General features: G+C 42.7%; 1 protein-coding gene and 1 long non-coding RNA gene across 8 annotated transcripts in view; one reads left to right on the forward strand and one right to left on the reverse strand.

Moving 5' to 3' along the window:
- The window catches only part of Sirpb3 (signal-regulatory protein beta 3), an 84,490-nt gene that overhangs the window by 49,561 nt on the left and 18,114 nt on the right, over window positions 1-16,815 (reverse strand). The gene's annotated exons all lie outside the window — the stretch shown is intronic.
- LOC134486440 (uncharacterized) overlaps window positions 6,673-16,815 on the forward strand; it is a 41,048-nt gene continuing 30,905 nt past the window's right edge. For all 7 annotated transcript variants that reach the window (XR_010065379.1, XR_010065381.1, XR_010065375.1 and 4 more), the window contains exon 1: window positions 6,673-7,754. This is a non-coding gene — a long non-coding RNA (uncharacterized LOC134486440). The remainder of the gene's footprint in view (window positions 7,755-16,815) is intronic.

Genomic DNA, 16,815 nt, shown 5'->3' on the forward strand with positions numbered 1-16,815 from the left:
TGACTGAAGACCAGCTAAGACATCTAGGCTCATGGACTGAATAAATGCCAGACTCTTTGCCTCTGGAGACAGCCTTTGGTGGGTTAGTTGGACCACAGCCAATAATCCACTACACACACACACACACACACACACACACACACACACACACACACACACAATGTAATGTAATGTAATGGGGGTTGCAGTTCCCAGGCTCCTGTGTACCCAGGAAACACTGGCATATACTGCTAGGAGTTGGGAATGGGAGTCCCAGGTCTATGATTCCTCTCAGGGCATCCACTTGCTTGGCAGAAAAGGGGAAGACAGAGCCCAAGACAGGGAACAGAACCTGGCTTGATTCTAAATGAGTGCTGAGAGCACAGAGAGGCTGGGAAAGAGACGGTCTTCTTCAGGAGTTTAGGCACAGCTCTTTACTACTAAGGGCTCTCCCGGCAAAGATTCTTGATGAAGAGACGGTCCTTGCTTGTCCAAACTGTTTTCTTTGATGGCAGGTGTGACGCATATGTCCTACTCAGGATGTACCAGGGATTAGCCATCTTTTGCAGGAAGAGATGCCCAGGAAGGGATAACTCGTTGGTTGAATACTCAGGGCCTATCTAGATACCTTATTAGCATGGAGAACTCCGGGTTTTTATGCTATGTGGCTGATTGCCATGGTCCTCAGTGGGGTGTCATGGTTATGTGTTCCAGAGCAGGGAGAGGCTCCATTCCTACCTTCTCAATTCTGAAATTCACAGGATCTGAGCTCACTCAGCCTTACCAGCTCTTCTGTCTTGTGTCATGGTCCACTTGCCCCACACTGAGACCTTTGTCATGGTCATAGGGATCATGATTACAATTAGATGTTATATGGCACCATGTTTATGAGGATTTATCCAATGACTAGTTAGAAAATGTCTAACTTCTGAAATTCATGAATTTTATCATAATATATTCCTGATGAATATCACAAACACAAAAAAACAAACATGTTGGCTATATTTTGTAAATGTATTGCTAAAAATATTTAAGAGTCATTTAACAGAAAGCCAAATTCCTCCAGGGCCAACACTTCTGAAAATCAAAATATGTGCTTCAGTTGCATATTGTTCACAAAGTTGTACTATACCCTTCAGCCGTAGCGTTTGAACACATTTTTCTGAAAACACAGTCACAAAGCCAAGTCAACCATGTAAGAACACAAAGTTAAGCTCTAACTCCTCAGACTAAGGTACAGAATGCCTTGGGTTAGGCTTAAAACTCAGTGGGCCCCATGCTGGATATGCTCGCTTGCTTTGGAATCCATCCCCTATACTAAGGGTGGCAGAGATGATTTCCTGGGCTCCACGCAGCAGAATGAAGGCAGCTTCTTGCAGCTGGGAATGCATCCCTGACCTGTCCCCATCACACGAGCTGACCATCTGGAGTGACCAAGCTTTGATGTCGGAAGACCAGGGAGACCGGAGATTCAGGCTCTGGCTCCCCTGGGAGCTAACCAGGCTGTGCTTAGGAAACTTGAGGATTTGATAACCAAAAGAAGTAAGTAAACTATTCTTTATTTCCTTATACATTACACCTCTCGACATTATCTACATTGTCTAATATTTGCTGTAGACCTGACTGCCACAGCCCCAACATGGCAAAAAATTTCTGTTGCTTCCCACACAAGTGGTAGGAAATTTTCATGTTGATTTTGCTTTGTTTTGCTTTGTTTTGTTTTCATTCTCCTAATAGGTTTTGATTGCTTTTTTAAAAATATAAACATACATACATACATACATACATACATACAATTTTAACATTCTTTTTTTTTCTTAGTTTTTCTTTTTTTTTACATTTCTTTTTTTTTTATTTATTTAATACTTAATAATAATTCTTTGGTTTCCGGGCAAACATCCCCCTCCCCCCTCCCCTTCCTTATGGGTGTTCCCCTCCCAACCCTCCCCCCATTGCCGCCCTCCCCCAACAGTCTAGTTCACTGGGGGTTCAGTCTTAGCAGGACCCAGGGCTTCCCCTTCCACTGGTGCTCTTACTAGGATATTCATTGCTACCTATGAGGTCAGAGTCCAGGGTCAGTCCATGTATAGTCTTTAGGTAGTGGCTTAGTCCCTGGAAGCTCTGGTTGCTTGGCATTGTTGTACATATGGGGTCTCGAGCCCCTTCAAGCTCTTCCGGTTCTTTCTCTGATCCCTTCAACGGGGGTCCTATTCTCAGATCAGTGGTTTGCTGCTGGCATTCGCCTCTGTATTTGCTGTATTCTGGCTGTGTCTCTCAGGAGCGATCTACATCCGGCTCCTGTCGGTCTGCACTTCTTTGCTTCATCCATCTTGCCTAATTGGGTGGCTGTATATGTATGGGCCACATGTGGGGCAGGCTCTGAATGGGTGTTCCTTCAGTCTCTGTTTCAATTTTAACATTCTTTTATCTATTTTTACTGTTAATGACTGAGTTCCCTAAGCCAGTCATAATACCTTTTGGTTTATGTAAAACTATAGGGTTTTTAAGAACAGAATATGACAAACCATGTGCTAGCCTTGCTTTAGAACAAGGATACACACACAGAGAGAGAGAGAGAGAGAGAGAGAGAGAGAGAGAGAAGAGAAAGAGAGAGAGAGAGAGAGAGAGAGAGAGAGATAAACACCAAAGAATTCTGCTCTCCAACACTTGAAGACACTTGTTTGCTTGCCCATATTAGAAGCCCTGCCCAGGAATGTTGGTACAGCTATATTTCTCAAGGTATCTGGTTACCACCTGAGATAGTAGATGATGCTCTTTGACCTTGTGCTGCCTAGTCCTATGTCAACTTGACACAAGATAGAGTCATCTGAAAGGAGAGAGTTTCAACTGAGAAAATGCCTCCAATGAGATAGGGAAAACCTGAAGGACCTTTTCTTAACTATTGATTGCTGTAGGAAGGTCCAGCTCATTGTGATTGGGGCCACCCTAGGCTACTGATCCTGGGATCTTTAGGAAAGCAAACCGAACAAGCCACTGGAAGCAAGCCAGTGAGCAGCAATCTTCCATGGTGTCTGTATCAACTCCTGCCTCCAGGTTCCGGCCCTGACTTCCCTCAGCAATGACCCGAGAGCTATAAGATGAAATAAACCTTTTTGGTCATGGTGTTTAGTCACAGTAATAGAAAACCTAGTTAAAATAGACCCTGAAAGGGATTTGAGCATCAAAATGGCAGAAGAGTCTAAGAAGCTGATGGAGCACACATGTGAGGCTGGGCCACGCCCTCGTGTGTGTATCACTGTGTCTGATCTGCAGCCGTGTTCCTCACCTCTCCCCTCTGCACTAAAAATGGTCTGTGGCTAATTGCTCTGCTTAAGGAAAATGTCTGCTTATGGAGGAATTTAGCAAACTCTACTAAACAAGCTTAATATAGCCAATCAAAATATGTCACTCTGGGTTGCTATGTGGGGGTGAGGAAGCAGGCAAGGGGACAGAAGTGGTGTAAAATGCTCTGCTTAACTGAACCGAAGCTCCGTTTTTGGGTTGACGTTGCCTAGGCCTGCTATATTCATGCAGTGAAGTTGCTTCCTAGCTTCCAGCCTTGTGTCCTTCTCTTGGTCATTTCCAACATCACCACGGTTCTAGGAAGTGTCACACAAGACTAAAAAAAAGCTGGAAGACTCTACAGATGACATCATTTAAAACAGAATGGAGGCCTGGGGAAAGAGTTAGCCAAAGGCTAGGAGAGCAAGCACAGGTGAAAAACAGTTTTAATTCAGAGAGGGCTGTCAGCATAGCTGAGCACAAGGCCCTGTAGAGTTTCCCAAGGACTTGACTCTGTTCTGAGATGCGTGGTCAAACTCCCCAGCTGTGAAGCTCTGCAGGTGGCTTTACAATAACCTGTGGGATCGAGAGCAGCTGAGATGTGTCCAGCTGTTATTTATGAATGGGGTTGATTCAGCTCTCGCCTTGACTGGACAGTAGCTAGAACTGGGAGGTGGCAAAGGAAAGGAAGGTTCAAAGTTCTAGGTCATTCCCTCCCATAACCCGCAAGCAAGCAAGTCCAGAAGAAGAGCCTGGCCTAGTTTTGTGGCACCAGAACCCTGGCTCAATCCCTGGTACACTGCTCTATAGATGGTACCCATCATAGTCTCCCTCCCTGTCATTAGGGGTGACTCTAAACCACGCTTTACTCTCCCCTGTGCCACAGACACATGACCAGTGGCCTGCTTAACTGCATTTGTGTGTCACAGACATGTCACATCTTACCCATCCAAAACTCACTCCTGATCATTGCTCATGCATGATTCTCTCTTCAGTAAACACAAGTAATTCTGTAGTCCCACGAGAGAGGTCAGTACCTAGAAGCTGTCTCTGCGTGCTCTTTGTCTCCCACTCCGATATTTCTTCCCCAGTATTCCCTGGACTCCCAACATAGAGTCTAACTACTTCTTACCATGTTCTGAGCTACCAATACATCATCTGAAATGACCCAATATTCCTACTATCTTAGTACTCTGTATGGGCATATCTGTGTGTCCATGGAAGGTGTCCTGGGGACACTGAAACTTTTCATACCAAACTGTCTCTTCCACTTATCACTAAGAATTAGATCCATACATCACAGAATTGACCTGTTACTTTCTCGGCACAGGTATAACCCTGATTCTTTGCTTCACCTAGGGTCCTCCTGTGAACAGTGTGGAACTTCCATAGGAAGCCATCTTTTATTAACTAGGCACTGTCTTGGGTTCTGTCAGAAATCATTCTTAAGGAGTAAGAGAGGTACGTCTACCAGACTCCAACAAGACTTGGTCACTGTGGAGACTCCTCATGGATGACACCTTACGACTGCCTTATGCAACACATATCCATTACTGATCTTTGGAAGGTATGCTGTAGCACCCAGTAGGCAGCCGCAGCCTCACTTCAGACCAGGAGTTTTTGAACAAAAAAGAGCCACAGTTCTCCAATCACTTTCAGAGAACGGCTAAAAGCTACATTCAAAGAACCCTGATGATAATGAATATGCTAATATGATTTCTACCGGGTCCCTACACACTTTCAAAGAAATGCTTTTGACCTTCCACATGGATTCAAAGCTTCCATTGAAGTCCAAGGGGGGTTTGGGTTTAAATAACATGAAAGTTTTTACATAAATGGATACAACAAGGGAGTTGTGAATTAAAAGTGAATTTCACATTGTCCCCAAAAGCTCTGACCTTGAGTGAGACACACAGGTCCTAATTGGTTGCCAGTGGACCTTCTGGCCAGGCAGCTGTTACCTTTGGGTAGAGTGAGCCAGGAAGCATTAAGTGGGAGTCCTTTTTGCATGACAAGTGAGCTCTGGAAAGGTGGGTTCAAATGCCAGCCCTGCCACTTATAGCCTGAGTGAGCTCATGTCTAAAAGGATTAGTGATTCCTCACTGGCAATCTGTAGTCAAGAGGGGCTAGGCATCGAACCAATCTCAGAGCATCAAAGGGATGGAAAACCACCCACCCCACCTCACCCATCCTCCTGGTCTCCTAAGTTTCAGCCTTTCCTCCACTCCGTCTGCACCTACTGAGGAGGCTCTCAGGGAAAGGCTCTAACAGGCCTGAGCAAGCAAAGACCCAAACAAGACAAACATGGCAAACATTGCCTTTATTCCCTTTCCCCTTTGCTTAAACCATTAGATTCTCTTCCTAAAGCTAGTCACCAAGGTCTGTTTCTTCATTTGGCCACTGACACATTCCTGATCACTAAGGTCTAACAATCAAGATATCAAGGTGCAGCAATCAAAATTCATTATTTTGACTAACCTAGCTAAAATACCCAACCAGAGCTCGGCCAACATGTCCCAGCTCATTCTAACATACCTACCCGTTCCCCTGCTCTTAAAATTGATGCCTGCAAAACTATTTGCTGTTCTTTCGGCCTGATTCAGATCCAGCCACTTTGTCTCTTGCTGATGAAAGGATCTCTTTGCATTTGGTCTGTGCTTTGGAAGTTGGTGTTTGGGTGTGGTCTGTGTGTAATCCAGAGCACCTCACAGTAAGAGGGTCCCTTCACCTAGGATTCAGCTGTGAACAAACTGATGGATGGGAACTGCCATATCGGTGGGGGGACCTGGATCTAAACCAGGAATAACCAAGAATCTCTAAGAGGCATAAGTGTGTGAGAAGAGGTGAAGAGAGCAAAACCTTCACCCCATGCAGACCTGAATCCTCGCCTCACCATTCTCTGGTGCTTTGGATGGCATTATTCTCATATGTTCAAGGAGGCCCACACAGGCCATCCTTTCATTCATGGAGCAAAAGTTTATGAAACTGTAGCCCATGTCTAGCACTGTTCTGAATGCTATAAAACCCACAATGAACAGAGCAGACAAAAATCCTTGCCCTCGGAAGTTTAAACAGTACAGTCTTCCCTTGGTAACCATGGGGAACTGGTTCTAGGATCCTTAATATAGAAGTCCCTGGGAGAGCAAGTCCCTTATGTAAAATGGCCTAGAGTATGTATAACCTACATGCTCCAATCTCCTTTAAATCATCTCTAGATTAATTACACTGATTGATAACAATACCTAATAACAATAAGTTGCTACATTGTTTAGAGAATAATGACAAATAATGAAAATAATATAAGATTTCACTTTGTTCTATTTTTGTTGTTGTTGTTGTTGTTGTTGGTGGTGGTGGTGGTGGTGGTGGTGGTGGTGGTGGTGGTGGTGGTTTTGGTTTTGAAGACAGAGTTTCTCTATGTAATAGCCCTGACTGTACTGGAACTCACTTTGTAGACAAGGCTGATTTCGAACTCACAGAGTTCTACCTCTGAAGTATTAGAATTAAGGGCATGCACCACCATGCCTGACTGCTTTGTCCTGTTTTTTGAGACAAGGTCTTGCTATGTAACCCAGGTTGAACTTGAATTCTCTGTTTGGTCTTGTACTCCTAGTGACCCTCTTACCTCAGCCTCTGGAGTAGTCAGATTACAGGAACGAGGCATCATAACCAGCCACAAAATGAAATGGTTTGTTTTTAAAATAATTTTTATCATGAGGGGTTGGTTGAATCCATGGATGTGGAACCTAGAGATATAAATCACCAACATGAAGATGAAGGAGGAGGAGGAGGAGGAAGAGGAGGAAGAGGAAGAGGAGGAGGAGGAAGAAGAAGAGGAGGAGGAAGGAAAGGAGGAAGAAGCAAGGGAGGGGAGTGGGGAATGATGTGGCAAAAATGGTGGGAAAGTTTATGTTAGGTGGTCAGGGAAGTCCATGGGGGAGTTAGTCATGTGGTTTTCGGAGGAAGAACATTTCCCAACCAGAGCAAAGAGTGAGCACAAAGCTTCTGTTTGGGGGCTGGGCCTGGCTTCAGACAGGGTTAGAGACTCAAGGGCACACAGCCAAAGCAGCAGACACTTGTCCAGCTCTATGCTAGTGCTCAACAGGGCACAGCTTTTACTTACTTGTAGCATTTAAAATCATATCAGGGTTCTGGTAGGCTCTGTGGCCACTTTTAATTTCTTTTCTCCCTTCTTTCCTGAGTGACAACAAGCAAGGCTAAGCCTCAAGTCCCTAACCACTAGGGCTCTGTGCCTCCAATCCCAGAGCAGACAAAGTCAACAGGAATATGTAATGCGTGTGCAGGTACAGTCGGGGAGACGGTGAGTACTGAATAAGCACTGTTAAAGAATGCTCACAGTATCTTGTACGTCTCTTTTCCTTTATAGTCTTACAAATTAGATGCCTTGGAAATGCAGTGCCCACCGCCAAGATGGACCTTCCTTTTGAGTGGAAGCGAACATCTACTAAACAGCTTCATCTCCTTTAAGACGGGTACTTAATTAAACTGCCTGGCTCTGGTATGGGCAGGCAGAGCTGAATGGAAAGGGGTAGGCCAAAATATGGCATATTTCCTTCCAAACGGAACCAACCTCCTCTCTCCCAGGATCCTTCCATAGACCCAGCGAATCTGCCAGCCTGGCCCTTAACAGGCCATAGTCACTCAAGCAACCTCCTCTCCTTTATTTACTCCTCCCATGTCCTTCCAAGGACACAGCTCAAACACCAACAGCTCCTCCATGAAGCCTTTTCCAATGCCCTCCCCCCCCCCCCAAACAAAGTATTCCCTCACCTAAGTTCTTGCAGAACTTTACACATCACATGACTGGAGCACCCATAACATTTCACTCCAGTTTTGTGAAGCCTGCTGTTTCATGAAATCCTTGTAACACAAAACCCTTGTTTAATTGATTCCTTAAAAAATAATGTTTTTATTCATTCTTTAAGAATTTCATGGAATATATCTTGATCTTATTCATCCCTCTCTCCCAACATTATTCATTTCCTCTCAACCTCCCTACATATCCAACTTTATGTTCCCTTCCCAAACCCCCATCAAGTCCAGTTGTGTTGGTCACCTATTCTTTTGCTTCACAGTGTGGTCGATGCAACAGGTGTTATAAACCACTAAAGAATACTGACTCCCTTTCTCTCAGAAGCAATCAAATGTGTGTTCTCCTCAGGTAGGGATGACCACCTGCCCTCCTCCATATTGGATTTTGACCTGGTTTGAGCTTCTAGAGATCATATGCATGCTGTCCGGATCTTTTTTTTTAAGGCTTCTATCCAGCCTATTGGGTTTTTGACTGATGAGAATTAGTCCACCCCTAGAAGCATCAGCCTTAGGTGCCAGAGTCAGGCAGAGCACTACCACGAGAGGGTCTCACTCCTCTCTGTTGTTTGCAGGAATTTCCTGAATGGGCATGTATGAAATTGCTGCAACTAAGCTTTCAGAGCAGCATTAGACCATTTGTTTACTGCGGGAGGTCTCTGAGACCTCCACGACCCAAAGAGTGACTATCTGTGGGAGGCAAGAAGGCAGTTGGATTCAGCACAATGTCAGGAGTCTGACCCTGACTGGTTTATTTTAGGCATATTCAAGCCCAGCACAATTTGGTGAAAACTTTCCTCCTGATAATTAACTACCACGTGCACAGTAACATGTACACAAGTCTCTTTGAGGAACAAAGTAAGCTAAATAAAGATTGGATGTGACTACATTGAAACTCTTTGTAAAGTCTATGCAACATCTTCCACAAAGATAGATTCTATAGGTTGACTGAGACAAGTAAGTCAGTGAAAAGGGGAAGGGTCCAGTGTGATCTCCTGACACATATATATCACGCTAGAATGCTTGTCCCTCCCCAGCCTTCTGGGGAGATGACGGGTATCACATTCCTTCCTTTTAAGGAACAACCGTGGGCCGACTTTCCATGTTTCTCTAATACCTATCTGTGAGTACAAGGCCCTCCATGCCTCCAACATCTCCCCATATTTTTATTTTTTAAAGACAAAGTTGGGGCTGTAGTAGAGGCTAAGGTTGTATACACCACTTGAACTGTTATAAAGAAGCACAGCAGAACTATAATACCTAGCAGAGGACCAAGGAAAGAGGAAAGCCATCTTAACCAGAATGGACACTCGGAGGTCACTTGAGAGATTGTGTTTATCTCTTTATGTAGATCATTAATTTGACCATCGATAGTATGAGAGACATCTATCACATTAGTGCAACACAAACCATGAAATTGTTGACAACCAAGATTATGATTGAGCAGCAAGTAATATATAATATTGGCTCTAGTTTGTGAAATTGTGGTTCTCGATTCACCCATTTCTTGGCTAATTTCTACTAATAGGCTTGCTGTAATGTTAGTAGTCTTATTAACCATACAGGCCACTTTTGAAAGTTTTCCTTGCTTTCTTGTCATCGCTCCTGGTACTAGTAATTAAAAAACAGAAACAAACAAACAAACAAACAAAAAACCCTATAAGAACAACCCCTATTATGGCAAAATGACATTATACTGTCTCCTCTTAGGGCTATGCCTTTCTGACTCCTGACAGAAGGCATTTGGATTCTATAGCAGCAAGCTGAGAAATAACATGTAATACAGTCAGTAAACATTACAGCATCATTTGGGGGTCGGTAATATCGTGTCCTTGTATTCTTCCCAAGGTCTTGACTTGACGATTTAAAGTCTTACTATCTCCCTAAGCCAATGCTGTCCTAGTCAGACGCTCTGGAGCAGGAGCCATCTGGGACTTCGTTCGTTATCTGGAAAGACTTAAGCCTAACCTCACCCTGATGTTAGAAGAACAATTGATCCTTTCCATTGATTAGTATCTAGATATTTTCATTTTACAAAATTTAACATTAGACTAGGTTTCCTTTAGGGCAAAATGTTTTGAGGCAGCAAAAGCAGCATTATCATCTAAAATGGAAAAAATAAAGTCAGCATGGCTAAGTGTAGCATAGTTTGTCATGAGTTAGGTGGGTGTATAACCCCCCTTTTAAAAATGTCATTTAAGTACTTAATGGTAATGTTCCACAGTAGCTTGACTCTATGGATTTTAAGAAATCTCAGTAACACGATTAATATTCCATAGATTGCAAAATTCCTTAAAGCATTTGCTAATATAAGCTGGACCATTATCAGTGTTTGGTTGGAATAGGAGTCCTGGAAAAGAAAGGTATAGTCAATATTTGCCAAATGGCATTAGATTTTAATACTTGAGGATTAATTACGCCAGCAGAGGGCAGTGGGGTGAAAGAGGAGGAAGGGCAGGTTGGAAGAGTACGTTGTGCTCACTCACGAGCTAAGAAGGCGTTTCTTGTAATGACTTTGCATTTTGATGAAGTTCGTGAGATTTTTGAGTGGCCTGCACAAGAAGCACCGGGGGGCAAGGAGGCCGCAGCACATCGGCTTGAGCATTAGTGGACGCTAACAGACATGAGAAATTAGAAGGAGCGGGATTACGAGTTACGGGGAAAAGGTTGAGTTCGTTATCAAATAGATGTCTGAAGGGAAAGAAATAATTGTGAAATAAGATTAGTAGGTCTTGGGCTTATGTCTTGCAAGTTTCTAAAAGAGAGACCATTTGAGCACAATATGCAGAGTCAGTTACAGTGTTTATTTATTTATTTATTTATTTATTTATTTATTTATTTATTTATTTATTTTAAGTACACTGTAACTGTCTTCAGACACACCAGAAGAGGGCATCAGATCTCATTACGGATGGTTGTGAGCCACCATGTGGTTGCTGGGATTTGAACTCAGGACCTCTGGAAGAACAGTCAGTGCTCTTAACCTCTGAGCCATCTCTCCAGCCCAGTTACAGGGTTTAATGGCTGAGAAGCATCCAGAAAAAGCTGAGTGACTGTAGTGAGTGCAGATAGCCAGAGTGGACACAATCTGTGTGTGTGTGTGTGTGTGTGTGTGTGTGTGTGTGTGTGTGTGTGTGTGATTTGTACATAAAACATAACCTCCTTGTACCTTTGAAGAGTCATCTGTAAAAGCATTAAAATGGATCTCTATGAGATTTACTAGTTGTGACTTTAGGTAATACTCAAGAGTATCTTCGAAAATAACTTAAAAGGGGATCTTTAGGATAATGACTGTTTATGTGTCCTGAGTAACATATAAATGCTACCTGCCAATTACCATCAGTGTGGAACAAATAATCATCCTGAATTTTATGGAGTGGCACGGTGATTTCTGTGGTCTCTTTACTGGTAAATTGCTAAAGACCCGTCCTTCCCATCATCATGAAGTCTATATTTTCTTGTAAGCAAGGAGTTACAGATAATTATAACATAATCTCCATAATACCATTACCTCCTTGTTAGATAATTCCAGTAGGCAAAGATAAGGAAGGAAGGATAAATAATTGATAAGGAAGTAAGGAACTAGCTCTACAGGCTACCTCTTTAGTGGCAGCATTAATTAATACGCAAATAACTCACTCTGCTTTGGTATTGCGTTTCTTACAAAGTTTGCCCAGAGTCTCTGGAAAGCTACGTTAAAGAGCAGAGCTAAAGCCGTCGTGCTGATAGGCTGACAGGACCTGCCTGATTCATATGGCCCCATTTTGTTGTTGCTGTTGTTGTTGGTGTTGTTGTTGTTGTTGTTGCTGTTCACTGAGGAAACATTGCTTGGGATGTTCTAAGCAGAGAGGATGATGGCAAATTTGTTGATATATAATAACATCCTAAATAATTTTTACTTTATCTGGAACTCTGTTTAAATTTTGCTCTTAGTTTATCTAACACTAAAGTCAAGCTCTCTAAGTATTGATTAGCTGAGCAGGAGAGCTCATATTATATTGGTCATACAATGAATGACCAGCACCTTGGGACATTTAATCAGCCCCAGATTGAGTGCTGTATGTGTACAGCATGGACAACTAGTGGGGGCTGTTTTTCGTCCCTGTGGTAAAACTTTCCACTGATATTGGGTCACTGGCTGTTGATTGTTTAGAAATAGAATGTGAAACGTTCCTTATTATCAGGATATAAAGGAATAGAGAAAAGGCTGTCTTTTAAGTCAAATATAACAATATAATGTCCTTGAGGACTCCTAGTAGGAGGGGGAACACTTGCTGGAGGACCCCAATTGCTCTGATAGTAACATGCTTGCCCCTAAGATCATATAACAGTGGAAATTTATTGTTTGTGAGTTACAAAAGTAGGGAAATTCCAGGGGCCCACTAAAGGTTCAATATCCTGGTTGTGATTGCTCCTGCACTAGAAGTTGGGCCTGTTTTAACTTTTCCCCATGAAGGGGTCTTTGATTTATCCATACTGGGTCATCAAAGACCCATTGTACTTCTGAAAGCTGTGTGGATGGCCCCTTGAGCAATGACCCCAATTAGGGGCATTATAGGCTTTTGTATTATAATTATCAGATGAGTCATTGCAGCAATGGTCACCACTGCTTGCATTTGTTGTAATATGTGTCTCTTCCCCACTGAAATAGGAAGGTCCTAGGAAGAATTTTAGTCGGTCCAATTTAAGACTTTTGTACTTTTTAAAGAATACTGTTGTCCTCCAACACCTTGTAAAGGGGTGGTTGTGGACATTGGCCAGTATGGGGGCCCTTGTTCTTGATAATAACTGAATGATCTGTCCCAGGATCTAGCATGCTTCTAAAGGCAGAGTTTCCTATGGATAATGTCAACATAGGATGACCATCCTCAGATAAAGGTCTTGTTCATAAAGCTAAGGGATTTAATCTCCTTGCACTGGACCCTATTTTCTTCCTGAGTCTGTTTTTTAGTCTGGTTCATTTTTGATTGGGTAAATTTCGCCTTTGATCCTGGGGTTGGGGATTTTTCCCTTGGAAGTTTAAAGGATTGTCAAATTGTATTGAAGTTCCTTAGGCCATTGTTTTCCTCTTTGACATCATGGGCAAAGGCAAGCTGGATTACTAGTTTTTTGGTTTTTTGCACCAATTTTTTAGTGTCCTTTATTCTCACATTCAAAGCAAGGTCTCTTTTGAAACTTTTTTTTGAATAGCTGCTGCAATGAGAAGAGCTGCCAGCATCTTGAGCGACTGTTGCCCAAGTGGAAGACTCACCATGTCTTGCTGGTGCTGTGACAGCTCTACACTGTTTGGCAGTTCCATCAAACTCCAGCTTCCCAACCAGGATATCTACAGCTTCCCCATGAGTTATTTCTGGGTATAGTGCTCTCCTAACTTGAATAGAAACTTAGGCCAAGGATCATTGACCCCCTATTTTAGAATGACCGGAGGACCCATGGTTTATCCATGATCAGGAATAGTTCTCTGGACTTGCAGTGCACAAAAGTGTACTTGGTCAAAACACTGGGCCAAACCATTCATCTGTGTTAGAGTATTACTGTATTAGTCCACTCCCCCAAAGCATGTCTGAACTAATAAGGACATTATTTCAATGATTTCTTTCTGTTCATCACATTCATCATAATATTTTGCTTTCCACATTAAGTATTATCCTGGGGCTAAGGAAGCCTTACATGCTTACTTATTGTCCCAAGGAGTGACAATATCCCTTCTTGAATATTCCCATATCATATCAGTAAATGGAGCATGCATGCCATTGGCAGCAATGTATTTTCTGAAATTCTTTAAAAAACTCAAAAGTAAATTGGTAATGTTGACACACATTTGGGTCTTGAGGATTTAAAATTACAGACATTAGAGGAGCTGGCATAGTAAGAGGTTCTCTCCAATCATTTTCTTGTTGATTATGTCTCTCATCTTCTCTAAATAGTCTCTGAAAGGGAGGCAGCATAGACAAAATTTCTGAATCAGACTGATGAGAATGAATATTGTTTTACTTGGATATAAATTTGGGGCATTTGAAAGGGGAGGTAGCATAAGTATCTAAATCAGTCTCATTAAATGTAGGAGCTGTAGCCCCTTGCCGAGATGTACCCAGAGGATCTTCCTCTTTATGGTCCTCCTGGAGGGGATCCAAGCAGTGCATCACTGTAGTTGAAGATAATTGACAGGGATTTTATCCCCCTTTCATGGTCTCTTTTCACATTAGCTCCTATGCGTCTCCAATTGGCAACATCGATGGGTCCTTGTTCAGGAAACCAAGGATTGAATTTTACGGTCACTCGTATGAAGTCTCAGAGCTTTTGCTCTGAATATTTTGCTAACAGATGTCTCAATAATTGTATAAAATGCTTTGCTCAGAAAACTGAGAAGAGCTCATGTTATTTCACCTTCTCTTACGGTGGAGGCTCCTTGGGTGAGAAGACTGCACTCCTGCCTTCCACTCCCACTTAAAGAAAAATTTTCTTACCTTCTCCAAATTGTAAGGTCTGTGCACCACCCACGTGGGTCCAGAGCAGTGATGATATGTGGGAGGTAAGAGGGCAGTTCTGTTCAGCATGACAGTAGCCAGTGTTAGTTCAAACTGAAAGTCTGACCCCCAAGTGATTTATTTTAAGTATATTTAAGCACAGTAGAATTTGGTGAAAATTTTCTCAGTGATAATTAGATCAATCCAGGGTGAAACAATAACGCTTACATAAATTTTCTTGAGGACTAAAGTAAGCTAAAAGAAGATCAGATATGACTATCTCAAAAGTCTTTCTAAAGTACGTGTGACACTTTTCATAAAGATGGGTTCTATAAATGGATCAGAAAAAGCAAAAACCAACAAAACAAACAAAGTTATGATAAGGATCTGGTGTGGTCCCCAGCCACACGGATAGTGCAAGTGACACCAGGCTAGAATGCACATTAGCTCCAGCCTTTTGGGTGGATAACAGGTATAGCATTCCTTCCCTCAAAGGAATAACCCCACTTGCTAACATTTCAAGCTCTCCAAGTACTTATCTGTGAATCGGACCTCTGTGCTGCCTACAGTTTACTATGGCACTTAGAATTGGAATTGTTGTTTTTGATTGTTTTTTTCTATTAATCTATCTTTTAAAATAGAAACTAAGATAAAATAAAATGGATTTTTAAAATCTATTTCCTAGGAATAGGAGGAAGAAGGCAGACGATGTTTCCTGGGATATTTAAGCATCAGTGCTTCAGCGAATCTTAGAAATCTCAGTGGAATCTTAGTCATGCAATATGGGAGCAGTCTAAATCTATATTTTTGTTAGATTTCTAGATTCCTGGGTATGGTGGTCGGCATGAGAGTGGTCTCCTCAGACTCATATATTTGAACACTTAGTCCCCTCTTGATGAAACTGTTAGGAAAGGATTAGAAGGTGTGGTCTTGTTGGAGGAGGTGTGTCACTGGGGGGTGAAAGTTGAGGTTTCAAAAGCCCAAACCATTCCCAGGTAGTTCTCTCTCTCTCTCTCTCTCTCTCTCTCTCTCTCTCTCTCTCTCTCTCTCTCTCTCTCTCCCTCCCTCCTTCCCTCCCCCTATCCCTCCCTTTCTCCCTCCTTCTCTCCTTCTCTCTCTCCCTCCCTGCCCCCATCTCTGCCTTGTGCTTGCAGATGTTAGCTTTTAGCTCTGCCCCAGCACCATGCCTGCTTGCCTGCCACCATGCTTCCCATGACCGTCATGGACTCCAGCCCTCTGGAGCAACTGTGAGCCCCCACTTAAATGCTTTCTTTTATAAATTGTCTTGGTCATGATGCTTTGTAACAGCAATAGAACAGTGGCTAATCACTGGACCTCTAGAATCTTTCTTAAAAGATTTCAATCTTACAATCAGACCAAATTAAACTCAAAATCTAGAAGGGTCCCAGGAGCCTCTCCATTTCTTGACTTCTGCATCCCCATGTTCCCGCTCTAGAGGGCCTTTCCTGCCTTCTTATCTACAACGTGCCCTGGCCAGTGACACTTCCGGCTGCTCCGTGTTCATTTGTCCCAACTACTCGTTACCGAGCACGAAGTATATATTTTTTTCTTTATTTGCTTGCTGCCTATCTCCCATACACATTACATTAAAGTCAAGAACTTTTGTTGTTCACTGTTTTAAAAATTCTTAAAATAGCCCTGGCAAGGAATAATAGCTAAAACCAATCGCCCATTCATGCAACAAATATTTATTGCACACCTACTTCATGTTGGTCCCTTAGAGATGATCTTGTCTCAGAATGGGAGAAAGGTCTCATTTTGAAGGCCAAATACAATTGATAACAGATAATTGGAGCTCTGTGTTAAAAAGCATTCTTTCAGAGAACCCAAAGTGCATGTGGAAAAGTGATTACCGATGTTAGGCAAGAACTGAGAAAGAAAGCGGCCACATCTCCTAGGGCTCCTGGTTTTATATCAAAGAAAATTGAGCTCCAGAAAGAGATGGGGTACCTGGAGTTCAGACAGCATAGGAATCCCCATCATTCTGTCTGTGCCTTTGTGGATGGAAGGCCATTAGCAGGAGACCGGAAAAATGAAGTCTATTCCCAATTAAGGAATGTTCACAAGCATGTTCCAGGAATCCCTAACGGCTAGTCTTGGAAAGGTGTCTACCACAGAGCCAAGTGCCCCATGACCAAAACCTTTGACCAGGATGGAACCTTAATCAGCCAGGGCTGCCTATATTTGCATGGCCATGATTTGTATAGACCTTATTTGCAAGAGGTTGGAAAACTGG

This window comes from Rattus norvegicus, chromosome 3 (genome assembly GCF_036323735.1).
Source record: "Rattus norvegicus strain BN/NHsdMcwi chromosome 3, GRCr8, whole genome shotgun sequence".
NCBI lineage: Eukaryota > Metazoa > Chordata > Mammalia > Rodentia > Muridae > Rattus > Rattus norvegicus.